Source organism: Dermacentor andersoni, chromosome 8 (assembly GCF_023375885.2).
Source record: "Dermacentor andersoni chromosome 8, qqDerAnde1_hic_scaffold, whole genome shotgun sequence".
Classification (NCBI taxonomy): domain Eukaryota; kingdom Metazoa; phylum Arthropoda; class Arachnida; order Ixodida; family Ixodidae; genus Dermacentor; species Dermacentor andersoni.
The window spans coordinates 83123747-83145333 of record NC_092821.1 but is presented as its reverse complement, the minus strand read 5'-3'; the positions used below and the strand labels follow the sequence as shown (position 1 = coordinate 83145333).

The 21587-nt window shown below is 42.8% G+C and overlaps 1 long non-coding RNA gene across 1 annotated transcript; it reads right to left on the bottom strand.

The window, feature by feature from the left end:
• Nucleotides 1-14327: 14327 nt before the first annotated feature.
• On the bottom strand, nt 14328-20344 carry LOC129386761 (uncharacterized). Its single transcript, XR_008614069.2, has 3 exons — nt 20237-20344; nt 18278-18439; nt 14328-14642 (listed from the first exon to the last, which is right to left on the bottom strand). It is a non-coding gene; the product is annotated as an uncharacterized lncRNA (long non-coding RNA).
• Nucleotides 20345-21587: the final 1243 nt, after the last annotated feature.

Sequence of the window (21587 nt, the reverse complement as noted above, 5' to 3'; positions counted from 1 at the left end):
AAAACAGTTGATACAATCACAATATGAAGCATGAACAATCACCAGCCTAATACAAAAATGAACTGAAACAGTCGCATCCAAGATAAAGCTGAGTAATTTGAACATCTAAAACTAAAACAACAATAAGCAAAAAAACAGAAGGACAAATTCAATACAAATAATTAAGCAATATTAAGCATGTTATTCAAGCAATCCTTAAAGCGCGTTGTATCAATGATAGCTGTAGCTGCTCGTGGCAGCTGATTCCATTCGGAGGTGGTTCTAGGTAAAAATGCATGTGAATAGGTTACAGTTCTACAACGAGGAACATCAACTTTTTGGGGGTGGTCAATTCTAGTTGAAAGGAGGGGATTCAATGAACTGATTGCGGAGATGATCGTTGTTATAAAAAATTTTATGAAAGAGAGCGATTCGGGCTATTTTACGCCGAATCGTAAGTTCTGGAAGGTTAAGTAGTGACTTCATCATGGTAACACTGGCTGTACGGTCATAATTGGATAAGATGAAGCGAACGGAACGATTCTGCACTCTTTCAAGTTCTTTTATCAGTGTAGTACCACCGGGATCCCAGATAGATGATGCGTATTCAAGTGACGGACGAATGTAAGTTGTGTAGAGAAGCTTTTTAAGTGATGGGGGTGCCATATAGAAGTTTCTTCGAAAGTACCGAAGTGATCGGTTAGCTTTGGTGACGACGTGCCTCACATGATGGTTCCATGATAGGTTACTACAACTGTTAACACCGAGATATTTGTAAGATGAAACAGACTCAAGAGGCGTATTATCAAGATGATAGTGTGGTGGCGCTAATAAGGTGCGGGATACGCGCATTGATTTGCATTTCGAAATGTTCAATTCCATGTTCCACGTTTGACACCAGGAATGTATAGTATTTAAGTCGGTCTGAAGTAAGGCAACATCGTCTTTGTTAGTTATTTTCCGATAAATTACACAGTCATCCGCAAATAGGCAAATCTTTGATGAAATTCCATGTTCCACGTTTGACACCAGGAATGTATAGTATTTAAGTCGGTCTGAAGTAAGGCAACATCGTCTTTGTTAGTTATTTTCCGATAAATTACACAGTCATCCGCAAATAGGCAAATCTTTGATGAAATGTTATCGGGTAAGTCATTCATGAAAATTAAAAAAAAGTAATGGTCCCAATACAGACCCCTGGGGAACTCCCGGTAGCACTGGCTGGACTGGGGAATCAACATTATTTGCGGAAACAAACTGAGTACGGTTAAAAAGGAATGCTCGAATGCAGTTTAGAACATTGGGATCTAGATTTAACTGGCCGAGCTTAAAAAGTAGTAAATGATGACTAACCTTGTCAAATGCTTTGGAGTAATCTAAAAAAAAATAGTCTATTGTGAATCCAGAATCAAGTAAATGATGCAGGTCGTTAGTAAAGACTAGAAGCTGTGTTCCGCAAGAAAAATTTTTGCGGAAGCCATGTTGTGAGGGTGTAAAAAATTGGTATGACTCAAGAAAATTGAGAAGGTGAGTGAAGATAATATGTTCAAAAACTTTACATGGAACAGATGTGAGTGAAATTGGACGGAAATTTGATGGATTGTGTGTTACACCAGACTTGTGAACTGGCACAACCTTACCTATCAGCCAGTCTTCCGGAAGGCTAAATAGCTGCAGGGACTGAAAAAATGCATGCCAATATGATACAGGAGTATTCAATAGTATTTTTCAAGAATTTTGTACTGATGCTGTCGACGCCACATGATGATGAGTTTTTCAGTTTCTTAATGATTGTACGAATACCCTCAGAAGTAATAAAGATGGCGTCCATGGGCAAGTAATGACGTAATGGCAAGGTATGTTGTGCATTGGTAACTACTGGGTGAGAAAAAGCCTTTACAAATGTATCATTTAATACGGACGCGCATTCTACGTCAGGTACTGGATGTCCTTCCGTTGTTAGCAAAGCTATTGCACTGCGCTCATTGCCCCGTATGACACTCCAAAATTGTCTAGAGTTATTCTTTAACATCTCTGGAAGGGTGCGATTAAAAAACAAGAATTTAGATCGTTTCATTTCAGATAAGTAAGTTGTGGTGGCAGACTTATAGGCTGACCAACCTTTATCCGACCGAGATTTGATAGCAGCGCGATAGAGCCTTTTCTTACGGTTAGAAAGACGGTTTATGTATCTGTTGTACCACGGGGCTCTCGTATTCGAAAAAACTTTCTTGGTAGGAATGTATGTAAAGGTTAGTTCTGAAATTTTCTTTTTAAACAAGTCCCAGTTGCTTTGCACACATCGTTCAAAGTAATCGGACAAAACTCGTCTAAAAAGGAGCACAATTCATTGTTAATTGCACCGAAATCCGCTTTTTTTAGTCGCGTATTGTTTTGAGATGCTTTCGCGCGCGTGAGAAAGGCAGTGAAATATGTTCCTGTATAGTTACATGATCGCTAATACCAGGCGTGTTAGACACACAAGATACAATTTCCGGCGTTGATGTCAAAACAAGATCAAGAATTGAAGATGTATTATTTGTAACGCGTGTAGGAAATTGAACAAGCTGTGTCAACCCGAAATCAGAGCAGATGTGAAGGAAATGATCTGCTTCAGCTGAATTAGGCGATGAATATGAGTACACCCGCCGTGGTTGCTCAGTGGCTATGGTGTTGGGCTGCTGAGCACGAGGTCGCGGGATCGAATCCCGGCCACGCGGCCGCATTTCGATGGGGGCGAAATGCGAAAACACCCGTGTGCTTAGATTTAGGTGCACGTTAAAGAACCCCAGGTGGTCAAAATTTCCGGAGTCCTCCACTACGGCGTGCCTCATAATCAGAAAGGGGTTTTGGCACGTAAAACCCCAAATATTATTATAATATGAGTACGAATTTGGCCACATAATGTTAGGAAAATTGAAATCACCTAGTAGAATGATTGGCGCTCCGGGAAACAAAATGTTTACGTGATCCAGGCAATCATGAAGGTCGTCATGAAAATTGGAACACACAGGAGGAGGGCGGTAGCATACACCAATGACAATTTTTTTAAAAGCCAGGCTGAGGCAACACCATGTTGCCTCCAAACTAGTCTTTATATCAACAGCGTAGCTTTCAACTTCCATGTTACAGCAAGAAGAACGCCACCGCCACATCGATTAGACCTATCACATCGAAATATTTTGTATTTTCTTTCACAGCAAAACAGCTCTTCGTTTGGTATTTTATCAGAAAGCCAAGTTTCGGTTAACGCGACAATATCAGCGTTAGAATAGTTGATCAATGCACACATTTCATCTTTCTTCGACAAAAAGCTGCGAACGTTAGTAGAGAGCAGAATCAGGTGGCTAATGTTAGCGGAAGCGCCGCCACCCCTGGCTTTCTCCTAGCTTCCCGAGGAAGCCAGTGCGCGACCAGAACGAAGGTGCCGCGGGGAGAAGTTGGCGGCATTGGTTGCGCGTCTGGATGGTCCTGTTTCATATACTGCGTCAGTACTGCAATCGTAGCCGTAGCATGTGTCATTAGCAATTAATTTGTTCTAGCGCAGTTTGAAAGGGCAGTTCAGTTCTTTGGCATAATTAGTTAGTTTCTCTCTAATACGACAAGTGTTGGCTGAAAAATCTTCTCGCATGACCACTCTGCTTCCTTTGAGCATGTGACGCTTCGAAAAAATCGTTTCTTTTGTTTTGTAGGTAGAAAACTTTACTATAATAGGTCGAACTTTGTTGGTAGAAAATCGCCCGATCTTATGCGCGCGCAATGTTATCGGCAGATGTTATTTCGAGAGATTGGCGAATTACACTTAAAACATTTTCTTCTGTCTGCTGCGCCGTTTCAGAAGCGTTATCAACGATACCAAAAAATACTAAATTGTCCCTCCGAGAGCGATCTTCTGCTTCATCAAGACGCACGCGTAGCGTAAGTGCCTCGCTTTTCAGCTGCTCAGTTAGTTTACGCGTTGTTAATTCGCACTGTACATCATCTAAAATAGATGTCCGCTTTTAGACAGATTCTAGGCGCGTAACTATGGTAGAAATATCTTTAGTAAGTGATTGTTGCTGACTCTTAAGCTCTAAGATGTCGCTTGACATCGTCATCTGTGCAGCTTCCATGCGATTTGAACGTTCATGCATGTCCTTCATTAATTTGTGCATCTCCGTAAGTTGATCACTCATGGGACCCGGATTCCGTTCGACATCGCCGCATATCAACAGCAGTAATTGACACAAAGGCATTAAGAAGGCTTCTAGGCATGGAAGCACCCTGATACAGTGGTGGCATGGGGCGGCAAACCGCGAAAACACTCACCGTGGGCACGGCACAAGGAGCAGACATACATTGTTACTTCTATAACAATGAACGGGGCGATCGTTTCTCACCTGCACAGGAAACAGAAGCGGGTGTTTCAGACGCATGTTCACGATGCCCGCGCCGTGCCCACTGGCGAAGATCCGTGATGCTTCTTCTTTTATAGCATTGTCGCAAGGCAACGTTGCCGATGGTTGCGCTGAAGATCTGTCGACGTCAGTAGCACCGTCGCGCATGACCATTTCCGGAGTTCATCTTGTCAAGGAAACGTTGCGCCAGTGTATCTCCTGCTCCATCACTCCCACCACGGAATCATTGACACGTGGATCAGTTGACGTCGAGGCGCCTTTGACGAAAAGAACGGCCTGCACTAAAAACAGAAGCGGGTGTTTCAGACGCATGTTCACGATGCCCGCGCCGTGCCCATTGTGGAACCCCTCGAGCTACATTTGGGTCATCGCCATCGTGGACGCGAAATTGTGCATGCCCAGCGTCTCAAGCCCTACTATGATCCGCCTGTGCTGTCCTGCCCGTAGGTCGCCGGGACGGCTTCCTTTTCCGGGGGGAGATAACTGTAGTGTAAAATAGGGAGCAGTGGGGCTGTGGCTAGGAGATAGACAACGACGACGAGAAAGAACAGCCTTGTTTCGATGCTCGGTCGGCTACACTACCTCTCGTCGCTGCTCCAACGTTCTAGTATATATAGCTACATAAATATATATTGTCGCGAAGCACTTTCAGCAGTAAGCGTTCGCGACTAGAACGTTGGAGCAGCGAGAGGTAGTGTAGCCGACCGAGCACCGAAACAAGGTTGTTCTTTATCGTCGTCGTTGTCTCTCTTAGCCACAGTCCCACTGCTCCCTATTTTACAGTACAGTTATCTCTCCCGCGGAAAAGGAAGCCGTCCCGGCGACCTACGGGTAGGACAGCACAGGCGGATCATTGTAGAGCTTGAGACGCTGGGCATGCACAATTTCGCGTTCACGACGGCGATGATCCAAAGGTAGCTCGAGGGGTTCCACAATATAGTTGACTGGAGACGTTTGGTTGATCACGCGGTATGGGCCTTGGTACTTCGACGCGAGTTTCGGTGACAGTCCAGTGGTAGAGGCTGGAACCCAAAGCCGCACTAGCGAGCCAGGAGCATAGGATACAGGAGCATTCGAACTTTCTCGATGGTGCTTCTGGCGTTGCTGGTCTTCTGACGTAAATATACGGGAAAGCTTGCGACACTCTTCTGCGTGTGCAGCAGCTTCGGATAGGGTAGTTCTTTCCGTGGAGTCTGGGCGGTACGGAAGGATAGTATCCATTGTGGAAAAAGGTTCGCGTCCGTACAGGAGAAAGAATTGCGAAAATCCGGTGGTAGTCTGCGTGGCGGTGTTGCAAGCGTAGGTCAGAAAAGGTAGAACATGGTCCCATTTGGTTTGGTCGGATGGTACGCCGTAGTGGTGCGATGAATGATGCGGCATTCTTTGAGGAGAGCCTCGATGACGTCGGAGAGGAAGACGCGGCCTCTGTCACTGAGTAATTCCCTGGGAGCTCCGTGGCGAAGGATGATGTGGCGCAGGAGAAACCAGGCAACGTCACGTGCAGAAGCGCTGGACAAAGGGGAAGTTTCCGCATAGCGCGTAAGATGGTCAATGGCAACGATTACCCAGTGATTGCCATCTGATGTGGTTGGCAGAGGTCCATAAATGTCGATGCCTACTCGATCAAAAGCATATATCCTACATGGAAATTTTGGATCAGCCGCTGTGATGGCTAAGCGGGAGGTGGGTGGCGGGATCAAATCTCCCGCGGCGGCGGCTTCATCCCGATGGGGGCGAAATGCAAAACCGTCCGTGTCCCACGCATTCGAGACAGGTCATAGATAACATATTTGTCAAAGTTAATCTATCGTGCCTCACTTCGGCGTGCATTATATTAAAATCCTGGTTTTGGCACACAAAACGGCATATTTTATAACAACATTTATTGCGTGTTTCCTTAGCGGGAACAGAAACGCTTAAGGTGTTGCGCACACATCTGTAAGCAAATTAAGGACACGTATTTGCGTTATACTCAGTGGGAAGAATGTGGCAGACGTGGACACTGTCGTGAGAATATGCGATGAATGTCCGTGATCTTCGCAATTATTGCCTTGATGGACAAAATATTTTTGTACATATTTCTAAAAAAATAACGTTTAGATTGTGATCAATCAAGTTGGGAACGCCAATGTCCCAGACTTTAGATTTCAAATGGACATACTTGGCGCTGCACGAAACCCAGCGGACAAAGTATGGAAAAGCGTTTGGAAATCCAGAACCCTTCTTTTGTCGACCATGCGTGGTGCAGGATGGGTATTATGTTATCTATGCATAAACTTACCACATTCCCGTGTTTATTCCGTTGCGTCCTCTGCAAAGTGAAATAAAAGAAAAAAAATTTGCTCAATTGTAAAATAATATAGATTCACGCTTTATGCACTTCTTGAAGCATTAGATGAGAATTTGGCCGGCTGCACTATGTAATCTAAGCCGGGAGCAGTACCAATACGTAATCTTTCTTCGGTAGCCTATTTTCTACGTTCAAGCTGTATGTCCTTTAATCTTACTAGAATGCGGCAGGACAGCCCCCAACACAGGAAACAGGATACGAAGCCAATGTATAAGCGCATTCAGCAGCCAGGCGAATTTTTTTATCTTCTTGTTTTATTTTTGTACGCTTTATTCTGGTAGTTCTTCATATGGAAGTGATTTTCAAATTGCATTGGCCCTCAACTGTAAGGCGCTGCCTTTTCTTACTTACAAAGCAAAATCATTCCTTTCATTTGATGGCAAAGCAACGCTTTCTTAGAGCCCGTCAAAAATGCATTTACAATATTCAGTTGATGTTACGAGCTGTAATGCACAGCTGTTTCTAAGCTACATAAAACCCTTTGCCTTAGCTTTTTCTGAAACGCTTAGTATGTGTATGTTGGGCTAATGATAATATATATATTTAAGGTATTTAAAGGGCTCACCTTTCACATTATCGCAAGAAACGAAACTATGACATGGAGAACGCAGTTGATGTACATCGGGCATAAAACTGACACGTAAAGGGGCAGTGTTCCAAATGCAGGCTGGACATAGTATGAGGACCAGCTCAGAGATTTGGCAGTCGGTATGGTATCGGAGGGCACGATTTGATTCGTTATACTTCTTTCGTATATTAAGGGCAATCCACGATAGCATAGATAATCCCGAGTCGCAGCATGCGGCTGTGCTCACATCTAGCGCAACATATGTTTCGTCTGACGATAAATATACAAGGCCTAACACTACGAAATGAAACCACAGCACTCTTAAAGTTGTGCCTAGAAGACACTTGTTTTTTGCGACATCAATTATATGGACACTGCAGTCGGAGTTGCGCCGTCGTCGTCACCGTGATGTTTCGTACGGGTGAAGATGTATGAGGGTGACGTCACACACTGGTGACGTGACTGTGTGATGTCGCCGCCGTTCACCGCGTGTTTCGGGACCGGTACGTCCACAATGTGCTTTGGTACCCGATGCATAGCTATATTAAACAGGGTCGGTGAAATAACCATGCCCTGTTATGGTAGATTAAGGTTGGTACAAATTAAAGGAAGGTGGATTAGGCGGGAGAATACGCGGTTAAAAGTATTTACACCCTTGGGTCTGTCTGCTCCCACAACAATAATCTTTTTCATTATTTAATGCTGCGGGCCCGGTATTCATAGGCCACGAATGGCATGTGCGTTGCCCCCCCCCCGAGTGAGAAAGCATTCTCGAAAAGGGAGTAGACGCCGCACATTTTTTGCGGAAGGAAACGCAAGCAAGGCTGATGATTATTGTTGTGAATGAAGATACGCCTCAAAAGGTGCAAACTTTCTTAATAGTGTAGTCGACGGGTGAAAGATGTCGAGAAGTTTCTTAGCCCCCTTTTAGAAAAATACCCAAATTTCAAAGCACCTCTATGTCGTTTACATTAACTAAAGCGAGCTCATGTGGAAGCCCCTATAAGTAACTCAAAGAAAATATTTACGGAACTGCTGGAAAACACTGCGTGATTGCTCCTTACAGATTGGCTATTGGTGATTATGAGTAATGCAGTGCTCCCGGTCGACACGTCACCAAGCGTCTGGCCGTCCTATTGAAGCGAAGCGAAGCCGCACTTAAAATCTTGACAGCACTGTTGCGCGCCCGAGCAAAAACAGCACATTCCCTTAAGCCCCTCAGTGGCTCCCGCTGTTGTTACAGGGCCTCTAACCCACTCAAATGCCGAAGGCGGGCGATTGATTTGTGTCGCATTCATCACGTCCCCCACGGACGCTCTCTTCCGCTACCATTGCATTCATCTAGAAGACACGTGCTCATTACGTCAGCATTGAACGTCACCCTGTCAATCCTTCTTGATTGACCAAACAATTCACTTCCACTCATCAGGACTCGCGCGTTTTGGCTCCACGCTTTAGATGCCACACGAGCGGTGGAAAACAGACAACACAAGTTGACAACAGTTGATTGGGCACAACAAGAAAGCGAGAGAGACGAACAGGGGCGGCGTATGAGTGCATGGTAATAGTGTGCTAGCAGGCGGATCGGAAATGTCCCTTGTAAGTGGTTTCTTTGCTACCTTCAAGGTTTGGTGACATCACAGACTTGGCACTGTTAGGGTCACGGCGCGTGAAGAAAAAGCCAATATAGTCCGGAGAGGTTCGCGCAATTCCTTTTAAACAGCGGAGCTGTATACGACTGGCGTCCGGGAATTTCTTCCCTTCCGCAGCCGAAAACTCAAACAACTGCCTTCCAAGTTCCTTAGAAGGCAGTTGCAGAGAAGCGGCAAATGTAGCATAGAAAGCAGAGAGTGACGTCACTGCACTTTCATATGTAAAAAAATAGAAAACCTTGTGAGAGCGCTATGGAAGAGCCATGCATAGTTAGGACTCCCGAAGAGCAGCGCGAATACGATGAGCGAAGTAAGGAACAGCAACGTCAGTATGCGCAACAGCGTCGGGCTCAGGCTCGACAGGACCCAGTTCAAGGCGACGTCACATTGTTCTATATGACCACGTGATGCCACAGCTTCGCTAGCCAACCATCTTCACAGCGTGGGAGCCCCATTTTCTTTCATTATCAGTGGACGTTTAAGAGCCCTTTAGGAGCAGCCACACCATAGTTGAAAGCGTTTTTGGGTTAAAGATGGCGCTTCTTGTGACCAATATTTTGAACCCGACCGGTTCCCTTCCTCCCGCAAGCTTTACTTCAGTGTATCGCAATAAAGAATGTGTTTCTAGTTCATGAGCTGCAATGGCTGTTCACGCACAAGCGGATTTGATAGCTCGGCGTACAATCCGCGTTCAGAGCGCGTGCTATGGCCTCAACGCAAACTAGCTAAGCCGTGTTGTGAACAAACATATCACTGCTCTTTTCTTTTTGTCGTATTGATTGCACTGGAAGTAAGAAAGTATTGTCGCTGGTGTATGCCCAGCACAGCGTGCCTCAGTGCCTTTAAAAGCACAACGCTTAGCACGACACCGATATGGCTTAATGTCACACCTGTCGGGGCGTCGTTGGTTACAAGACGAAGCACACTGAGCTCTGTAATGAAAGTTCACTTACCCATCTCTGGTGCCGCAATCACGAAGATTCACTCGAGTGGCTGGAAAGAGGCCTAATCCTGCAGTAACCTTGAGCAAACGCCGTGGCTGATGATGACGATGAATCCTCAATAAATGGCACAAATCCACTATGGGGGATAGGCCACGAATCGGGTGGTACTATGATTGAATGAATAAAAGGATTTGGTTAATAAATAACTAACAGAAAAAGTAAAATAAATATTTAATCCAAGATGAAAAATAAACTGAATACATGAGTAAAACTAGTGATCAATACTATAGTAAACCTTGCGTTGATAGGAATACTAAAAAAGAATGATAATTAAAAAAAACATATACTTAAACTTGGGTAAGCTAAATTTTTGAATAACAATACTAGAAGGCTTTAAACTGTGTATTTGTGCTTTTATATTTTTGAATTTCGTAGACTGAAGTAGAAGTAAATCAATTGTGGAAACTAAGAACTATTAACAAGGCATTCTTTTTGTGCCACATAGAAAATTATAAATGGCTAGGCATACGTTCCTGTGGCCGCATCCCAATACTATTGCTCCAAGGGAGAGAATAGTAGTGCTTTTTAAAGGCAAACTTAAATTTTGAAGTGGGATTTGACAGTTTTCGATGAACAGAAAATCGCCGACAAGATAATAAAAATGATCTATAGATTCCGGTTCATTGCAGAGGTAGCATAGAGGGGACACCGCCAGACCACACATGTGCAAGTAAAGATAAAATGTTGGAATACGGCAACGCAGCCTAGTAAATGAAACTTCGAATTTCCGGTTAGGACCCCATTTCCGGTTCCAAGAATAATTTAGGTGCGAAAAATTTGTACATTTTGCTAATGACAGGGATTTTTTGTCTTCGCTCAATGAAAATTGTCTATATCTGGCTGCAGTGACGTGCGCCATTGCCGGCAGCACAGATAGCACAGGGCCTGTTAAAGAAGCTCGGGCCAAGGAATCGGCTATTTCATTAATATGAATGTCTCGGTGGCCTGGGACCCATACCATATGAACTAAACTTAAATGAGGTGGAGCTAATGAATAAAACGTGTTCAATGTTGTCGATTTTGAAGGCGCAGGAAGTGCGCTGCATACAGATAGAGAATCTGTGACGATAATAATTCTTGTAGTATCAACGGGTAATTTCCTCAAGGCAAGAACTATTCCAGACGTTCGGCATGAAAAATTGATGTGAAATCTTGTAGGCGAAGTGAAAAAGACCAATCGAGGGATGTTGAGTAGATACCCACTCCTGCCTTCTCTTCACACGAAGAAGCATCGCTATTACATTTATTTTGAAACGGACCAAATATTCTTGTAAACGGTCATTCAAATATGTTGTGGGCAGAAATTTTGCATCGTTAGGAAAAATGTCTGCAAATTCAATTTTGAGCGATACTGTAGAGCTATGAAGCGGAATTATTTCTCTAAGGCTAACATTTAAAGGTGTTAATTGTGCTAGCACAAATACAACTTGTGGGGTATGCAACTGTGACCACGTGCAACCGTGACCACGTGGCTAAGACCTCGCTGAGTACTCGCTTCTTGTTCTTCTCTTTTGACCGCCGGTCGCTTGCTTGCTTGGTTGTTCATTTGTGGCGCTTACCAACAACAGGCAATTGGTCAAGAAGCCGGCAGGTAAATGTTAAAGGATAGGGGGAGCGAGAACAAACCGAAACGAGAAAGCAAATCGCGGTGAGGTACAACCCCTGTCGTAGATCACTGACGTGGGTTTGGTTTGGTTTTTCTTCAATGAATGCATACACCTACCGCGGGAGATTGGCCATGATTTAGATGGTACTACGCCACTTCTATTATTCTCAAATTAGTCAAATGGTCCAGATCAAATGAAAAATAACCTATGAACAACTTCAGAAAACCCTCCGGAACCATCTATAAATTCCTGCACGGCTGAGCAAACATCTCTGTGGCAGTTTATTTCTTCCTTGTTTTTTTTTTTTTTTTTGGTCGCCTAAACCCTTCGCTCATGCCCGTGAGACTTATTGGAGAAACAAAAGATGATAAATATATTATATTATATATTAATTTTAGATATATTATATACAAAACATTTGGAGCATTTCCAAACATTTATTATATACAAACATTTGAAGTACACCCCAATTGCAATAATGCACCCCAACGTGAACATCTGGCCTTGCAAGATTGCGGAAACTGTAAAGTCTGAGAGCCACTATAATGAATTCTCCCTAATGACAATTGAACTGAAGTAGCTGAACGTGCCGTGGAAACTGTCCTCTAATAGTGGATAAAGCAACCATTGGGAATTGGCACAATATCGGGTGAGATAAGAAAATAATTTTATGCGTCTAAAAAGACGCACTATACAGAAATGTTTAGTAGCTAAAATGAATGGTCATGGAAAATCTTCAGAACGTATGAAAGAAATCGTCCTTATACAACTATATACCTAGCCACAGCTACACAAACATCCCTATAACACTTTCCAAGAATGGAGGCTACCGGATGGGAAATATTTGTGATAGTGGTGCAGGCTTGAATAGGGTGCCTGATTTCGATTGCATGCATATATGGTGTGCCCATTTCTGCAGGGTCATCATTTTTAAGTTTTACGGAACTGATAAAAATAACCCGCCTGCGGATAACATAATTCTAGTCCTTGATTTTAATTATTCAGAGAAGCGGACATTACTAGCAAGAATATCAGAACACGGAGTCAAGTAATTAACAAAGCGTCACTAATTATATTCTGAACTAATATTTATTATATATCAATTTGCGAATTATAGCCGGTGAGTTTGTGGGGTGTGTCCACTTGGAATGAATTGCCAGACAGAATGACGCCATATTGGAGATATGCGCCATCAAACTTGCCGTGAAAACGAGATTGTCAAGAAGCGCGAAGGATGACAACGGACGTTGACGGAGCTGCGGCTGAGACTTTGCGATGGCATTATTGTTCCATAGTTACCGTTACCGCTTCTTGCTCACCCCAATTCAGCTCATGTCGTAAACCTTGCAAATTGGTATTCGATGGCAGATGGATTAGGTAGTGGTAAAAGAGAACACTACAATAGCTACGCTATAGGGCGAGTGCTAAACAAACTAAAATTTTGTACTTTGAGAGCGTAGATTAAACTGAAGAAAGGAATATTAAAGAATTGTGGCAGAGCCCATCTCGCGATGACTGTCGGCGGTAACGGGCTAGCATTGGATCAATATACCAACACAACCTGTCTCCACTGTCAAAAACAGTTGCCTGCGAGGCGTTTACTACAACGGGACTCGCGCTTCGCTAAGAACACTGGGCGCAATCTAGCGCAGCCGTCGCGACGCCTGTGCGTGGGCTCCGAGGTGCATGGAAACGCCGCTGCGTGCGAATGCGTAAAAATGCGCCGAGCGTAAATTAGGCTATTCTCTCGTTCCGTCTTGTGGCCACGCTACTCCATCCAGTGACGCTGCCGATAAATCCACGCGTGCCGTCGCAGACGAAACAATTAGGAGGCCGCTTGAGCATCGCCTTTGGGAGTGGAACGCGAAAGCATTCAAATATCTCTGACTGCTTGTCACGCTTTCGGGCAAAATGGCAGCGTGTCCAACCGAGATGTTTACCGGAAACAGCCGCGGCAAATGATATGTACGAAGGTGGGCTTTCTGGTAGAAACGTGGCCTCTTGCGTCATCCGCATTACGGTGGAAGCGAGCGCCATCTAGAAGGGTTTCGAGGAAGCGGGCACGTCGTTCCGTGGACTCCTAGATATTAACGCGCCGTCGCTGGTCTACGAATGGTTAAAACGAAGGAAACGGGGTGTGAGTTTTCACGTAACAGAATGTGTTTTCTCTTACATTCAAATTACAATCCGAGGGCTCTCATGTCTGTAGGTTGTGCGTATGTCGTACACTGTAAAAAAATTTTCCTTACTTTACAGAAAATTTGCTGGTAATTTGTGACCGAACACTCTTCCGTAAATTAAGAACGGTCATTTCCGTAGAACGGACAACTGTAAAAGAGAGACCGTAATACAAGATACGAGTGCTTCTGTATCTAGAAAACGGAAGACTGTATTCTGAATTTGTACTATAACCGTAAAAGTACGGTGCTTCTCGTATTCAGAAAACGGAACACACTGTATGCTGAATTTGTACTATAACCGTTAAAATACAGGTGCTTGCCGTATTCAGAAAACGAGAGACTCCGTATGCTAAATCTTTACTATATCCTTTAAAGTACAGGTGCTTCCCGTATTTCATCTTGCAGAGCATATCCATTGTTCGAAGAATGTGCCATCGGGGACAAAATTGCCCAGGACGTGCGAGAGTCGACCGAATTTTAGGTGCACTATTTGCTGGGATCAGCCGTGCTACCATCTGCATTCGGAATGTGCATACGTGACTCACTGTTTTCAGCGGTCTTGAACAGAAATGCAATTTGGTCAGCGCTCGCACTTCCAGGGTACTTTTGTCCACGATAGTACATCGCCTTTAATGCAAATGTCATGAAGGCAGCTCATAGACAAAGCAGCAGGTCACCATTGAGAAAATTGTCTTGCCAACACACTGACATGGCTGCAGAGATAAAACACTTTGCACTTTGTGATATGAATGCACTGCATAGCATATATACACAAAGGTGCAACATTTCAGTCCTCAAGTTCTTAGATCACAGAAGCAACTTTATTTTCTTCAATCACTCGTCTTGCACTTCTTCCTGGTGAAAGTTGTTCTTGACCCAAAATGCTTGCAAGGATAAACTTGCTGCTGTCAGGAGAAACAAATAGTATTCGTGAATATCCATCCTAAACAAAGCGGCAAAATAGTATAATCACAGAACACGACAAAGCAGTAACTTCTGTGTTAGAAAAACATGTACGTAGACCAACATTGTTGGAACAAGGGATGTTGCTATAGCCAACATTTCGACATAGGTGCTTGTCATTAGGGTAGCAAATGTTTTCCTTGGCTGCGTTGTTTTGGATTGTGCATAGCTCAGTGGCCCCTAGCCTCATTGGGGGAGAAGAAACTGGTGCATATAATAGGTCAAGAGAAGCCAAAGTGTTAAAATAAAGGAAGGAAGGGTGTGCTTAGCAGTGGTGATTGTGATGGAGCGGGTATGAGCACTACTGTTAGTTCTTGCAAAGAGTAGGGGTGACCAAAACAGAAAATGATGTACACATGTAAGCAGTCATTAATCCAGTAGACCTAATCTTCCGAGAAGACAAAATAGGTATCAAGATAAACAGTTTGCACTTTTGGAAAAGGAAAACGAAGAATTAAGGAAAATAAATTTTGTATCAAGATGCATCTGGTCAAGATCACTGTAAATTGTAAATGAAGGCACATTACGAATATATATTTTGTTAAAAGGCGATGAAGAAAAGATATATTAACGAAATATTAAAAAATAGGGACATTAAAATTCAACTGGCTATGACCATAAAACAGTAAAGAACAGCCTGTGGAAAAAAATGGGATAGACAATATGATAACCAGGTGCAAGATTGCAAAACATCGAGCGATGTTTATATTCATGCTGCTGTTGACGGCTTCAAGTTTCTGTCTTCTTGTGGAACCTTTGTCTTACTTGAACAAGGAAATGGGTCATTTTTTAAACAAGTCAGTTCATATGCAGTTCAAAGCGTTAGCATTATTATTTTGAAAGAAAATATTATGGTCAGTTCTCCTGGGTGTGCTTTCATTCACCAGTTATTTCCACCGGTGTAAGCTCAAAATTTGTCTAAATGGACCTTAGCTCCTCGCAAACCATTAGCTGGTCTTTTTTTCAACACAGATGCCTGCACATTATATTTGTTGGCAGGAGTGCTAGCGAACTACATTAAACTTGTTGCCACAACCGAAGTGAAACTTGGTAACAGTGATTGAAAAAAAAACAGCATTCCACAATATTGATTCAAGTCGTCTGGAAAAGTTGCTTAAGTTAATGTACACCCCCCCCCCCCCACCAGACACAATTATACACCACACTGACTCTCATGGTGTCAACCATGCTATTATAGCACTAGGCATCAAGTAGGAGAATTAGAAGATAAGAGGGCACAATGCTTTTTGTTAGAACATCAAATGTGCTTTACATTAATGCTACATTCCAACTAACAAAGGAGCAGCCGATAGTGACCAATGCATACGAAAGCTAATGACATTTTGTGCAGCAGAATGTTGACGATGAGGTGTTATGCGCACAAGTGCACTCATTCACACAAAATGACATCCTGCAGACAAACCTTGAGCCAACATTACAGTTTGAAAAACACCACAGTGGAAAGCAAAGAGTGTTAAATTTGTTGAAAATTACTAAAAATTATTCGATTATTCATTATCCTTACTGTTCGTTAAAAATTCGCAGATTGTTCCCTACGGGTGCTGTAAACTGCTTTTATAGTGGTAGCAACAATGATTTGTGGCACAGGCAAGAATAAATGCTCATGAAGTTTATGCAAGAGTATACCCTACAAATTACACCCCATTTCACATTCCAATGTGGTAGAAGAGGAAGACGAAAAAAACTGCTTTCTCGTGGAGGATGCATGCCCCAGAACAGAAGAAACAAGTGTACCCTAACCATTGCTGCTGCCGTGCCTCTGCACTAGCAGTTACATATAATATGGCAGTTACAATTTAATGTCCACAAGCACTGCAAGCTGCTGCCAGTTTGCCAGTACAGAGCTGTAATAAATTTAGGGCAGCTTTCTAATGGATTCATCTCATATGACACAATCGGAATGCAATATTCTGCAAATAAGTGAAGAGCGATGTGCCATCCCATACAATGAAACGCCTTTGAAGAATCTGAATCACCACCTGCACTCTTAGGCAGTTACACCCTTTGGAGTGCCCCTTCTGCCGCACAACAATAATCATTATCTGCCTTGATGTGTTTCCTTTCTTTAAAACGCCACGCCTGCTACTTTCCTTCCGGGAATGCTATCATGCTGATAATGTGCATGCCGTTCGTTACTGGAAAGTACAGGGCTCGCAGCGTTAAAGAAAGGAAACGCAACAAGGCAGATGACGATTATCAATGTGTGGCAGAAGGGGCACTCCAAAGGCTGTAACTTTGCCTAAGAGTGTGGGCAGTGATGAGGTAAAAGAGTGCGTTCTGTGTAAAGTAGTGCACCTGTATAACCTAAAGCTGTGGAGAATGCATTTAGTATCAGCTGTGAAGGTTTCTAATTTTAATTGCACACAGTAAAAACCTCCATGGAGTTTTGCAAAACGCAAACCCCCTACCTTTTTGTTGTTCAAAGGCAATGACACGTAGGGCCATAACATGTACATTATCAGTTTTGTTCCCAGACAATCAAAGTGAATAGCACCACCTTAAGTGTTATGTGCCTTCTGTCTCACATTTTCTGTCAAGAATTGTTAGTGTCAAATGCTGCGATCGGCAGAAAAACGAATTTCTGGAGCAATATAAAGTATTAAGTACCGTGATCTCAGTTCTTTCACTGCTGTTTAAGCATTATCGGGTCTTAAAGTAAAAAAACGAGGAATAAATACACGCATATTTTACGTCACAACCCTCATGAGGCATTTAGTAGTCTGGATTATAAAGGATTCCAGATTTACAACGCAGGACAGATTTTATTCCACTGAAAGAATGGCATCATGCCAATGATTCTGCATTTGGTGCTATATTTATTTGTATTTAGTTCCGTTGGAATGTGTGTGTACTGTCAGCGATATTGCTTGACATGTTTTAGGTTGACTGTTTTCTAAATTTAGGCAAATTCGTATTCGCAAATAACCTTGTATGACACCAAGAACTTGCTTAGCAGGAGTATTTCTAACATTTGCAAAATATGAGGCTCTTGAATGCATATCTAAGCCTGGGGTGCACGCCGCCCCCTAATCTCGTCAGCAAGTTTCTGGAACTCATCTACAAGGTATGTTATGATGAATGTAAAGTTGCTTGAACGGGAGAAATAGGGAATTTAAACAGGTGAATTATGCAGCATAAGAATGATGTCAGCAAGAAGCAAGCATCAAGAAGCACTGTCACTCAATGCGCATAGACTATCAAACGCAAGAATTATTTGGGATGATTTAAAATTCTGGCATTGGAACGAAATGTCTTTTAATCTACATATAAACTGATTATTCACTCTACTACCACTACCTTTACCAGAAACATTCATAATCATTATCCTATCTATGCCACATCATCCTAGCTAATATTCAAGCCTTCATAAGCTGCTTTTTTTACTGCTAATTCTCTGTGGGAAAGAGGTGTCCGTATGAAGACCATATCATATACTTATTACCCGTTTTTTGATAAATGATAAGGGAAAAACTTCACACCAAAAATGCGTTGAGCTTGAGCAAGTTGTACGTTTTAAGCTGTTGATTCTTTTTTCCCTTTGCCATCATTGACTGACCTGGTTAGCTAAGTAGACAGAAAAGCTGCAGGAGAAAGGTAGGGGTGCCAAATTAGACTTTTGCCCCAGGGGACCTTTTCACGGTCACTGGAGGAACTGCCTGTGGCCTCGGCATCTTCCTTGAAGGCCATGGCCATGTCTAAGAAACCTTGTCTCCACAGGCTGCATAAAGAAGGATAATTTTCTGAGCCAAGTCTTTTTCTTAAAAGAACCCATTTAAGGTGTATTCGTGGCTTTGCACCACAAAACTGACACATGACTGGCCACTCAAGACACTTTATGTGTATTCGCAGGCTTATTCCTTGGAAAAACACTTTTATGTAGCACACAATGAGTAAGAGTAACAAAAAAGTGCATAAGGAGGCTTTCATATTGCTCTACAAATTTTTATTGACACATTTCATTTAATTATTTGAGATATTTATTAACTAATTAAGAATTATGTAATTAGGCAGAATGCAAAATATAATCAGAGTATCTCCACGCGACGGCAAACAGCATTACCTTCATTTTGTCTAGTTACATCGCATTTACATATTTCTAAATCTTGGTGCACGATAGTTAAGACACCCTGTAGATCAAAAAACAATATTACAATTCTCATAATCATCTCTTGCGTGTTATTGGTGGCTATGGCTGCTTCAAGTTATTCTTTCAGTACAGTACAAGCAGTTTTGAAGTGAAATTGTTTTGCATCGAGGGTGTGTAATATAGAAAATCAAGCAAAAGGTCAAGTTGTGTTCACTATTCAGATGTTTAACTAAGAAGCTGCAGGAAAAGGAAATAGGACACAGCACCTAATAAACAATGCATAATTGGAAAATTCAAACTGATCAAGAAACCAGTTTTTGAAAACACAGAAAAAAGCCAGCAGCTTACGTCGAATACACCCTTGCTATGTACTCCAAGTGAAGTTGCTACGGCAATGCTTGGGCACCATATGAACGTAACAATCAACAACTTTGAGCAGAATATTAACACCACTAAATGAACTGGCCTTTGAAGATTCTTGATCTGAAATCCTGAGCGACTTGTTCTGGCGTTTAATCTGTCGAGCTCAATTTGTATTCTCAAAAGCTGGCTCTCGGCCATAATTTCTCCAAACGCAACATCAGCTTAAATCTCAAGATAGGGTTGACCTGTAAATAAAGTGGATAATGCATGGCAAACATCATGAACACTCTTACATGTTAACCAGAGGGTTCACTCATGCAGCCATGAAATTGTGATGCAGACACGTTATATTGAAGCTGGTTTTGTGAAGTGTTTCATGCTTCCAAGGCTTCTTCTCCAGTTGTGAAAGCTGTCTCCACTAGCTAAATAAGCGATGAGAATAAAAAAGAACTTCAACATACTCACAATACGTTCGCCATTTGCAAGTAAACAGCAGCCTTTTTGGGCACCCAGGTTGCCTGGTGCAAATCTACTAGGCCACAGTACTTGCGTTACCCAGTACCAGCCACATTAAAATGCAATGTGTTCAGAGCCCTTTCCCTCTGTTTTTTTGCTTTGGAAACAGTTTACCATGTGTTCAGTAGGTGTCGAGAAAGGGGACAGAAAACACTGTGCACCAGTGATTTCTAATGTTTTGCTGGATGCAGGTGAAGCCAGTGGAAATGCGGTGTCATGCAGGCGCTTGTCCTGGAAGCAGGGCATATGGTGGACTAACTAGTGCGTGCGATCAGATAATATTGCTGCCGAAAAACTTTTCTTTGTGGTTTTTTACATTTTAGGAGGTCTCTACATGTCTAGTAAGCACTTTTATGACAATCTGAACCCATATACGATAGTGTTCTCTTACATCAAGTTTTTTCTCATTTACCAGTGTCCCCATTGCACGCCACTTATGTTAGCTACAATGTAGACACTGCAATGGAAAAATTCTGGACACTTCGAAACACTGCTTGCGTAGTTTATGGCACATCAGGCAGGCATGTTAGGGGAAGAAATGCCACACACCCGTGCAAACGAAGTGCTGCCGCAAAGTTGTGAAGCACCAACTTCCGGGACAAGGTTGGCTTCAGTCGAGGGTGCTCGATGTGCTGTCCATCCCCTGTAGTAGAGATCAGTGGTCAGTGGATTTCTGGTCGGAACCTTGGCAACAGCTTCCACCATACTTTTTTGAACCTGCAACATGTGCAGAGAAAGTCACATCGCTGTGCGTTGATTGTATGGCTTTATTGTTCTACACATTCTATGCAATCAATAAAAAATACAGTTCGCACATTTTTACTACTGTATATAGACAGTCTAGTTGCTAGACACGCGAAACATTACCATCCATCTGACAGAATGCAACAATAGAGGCGTACACTGTAAAGCTACACTAAAATTTAAATTGATGTGACACCTTATGAGCACGCAGTATGCTTACTGTGTGCTCTAGCCCTGTGTCAAGTAAAAGTTAATCGTCAATCATTTATGGTGTATTTCTACTCATTCTGGGTCATCAAACTGTACAATCAATGTTCCAAATTTACACATTGTTGGCTTTTGATTGCCCATGTGATCCGTTTCCTACTTACACATGCAGTAATCCCACTGTAATAAGGAAAAAGAGTTAAAAAAAGAAATGCCATGATAATCTTCCACATTCGCTTAGGGCAGGAACAATGGCCAATAGCATGTGGTTGAAGCTACATAAATACTCAGTTTTCACACAGCCTAATTGTTCAGCAAGTAACAAAGAGGTACGCTGTGCGCCTCTGCATAACCAATAAAATCTGACTACTTGACACTGTACTAAGGCTGCTGCTTGATAGTGTTCGGCAGTTCAGCTTTGGTTTTCTGATATACAGAACTGTTTAGGTACCAGTAGTTTACTTTGCGATAAAATGGCACTTGGAGCACTGGTCATTTGCACATAAATAATGCGACAGCAAATATAACACAAGGATAGGAATATGGGTCTCTTAGAAAAAGTACATACACATTATGAATATAATGTGGTGTGATGCCACAATGAAACTAAGCAACGCATAGAAGTGGAGGGCACTTCCATACCACCAAGGTTATTGGACAGACAGTACTTCAGAAGTGCCCGCAACACAGTCAAAGAAGGCAAAGCAACATTTCATTGCGTTCAACACAATGCATTGGCGGGCTGGTTGGTGCGAATCCATAAATACTTTGTTTAGCGCAAAACAATGGACACAAGAAAGACGACCAGCACAAGGCGCTACTCTCAACTGACATCACTTTATTGCGTCCGTCCTTTACAGATAGTAGAATCTAGAAGAACATGTGCAGTGAGCACCATGTGCAGGGACCACCAACAACCGATCACAAGAGCGCACTCATGCGACGGGAT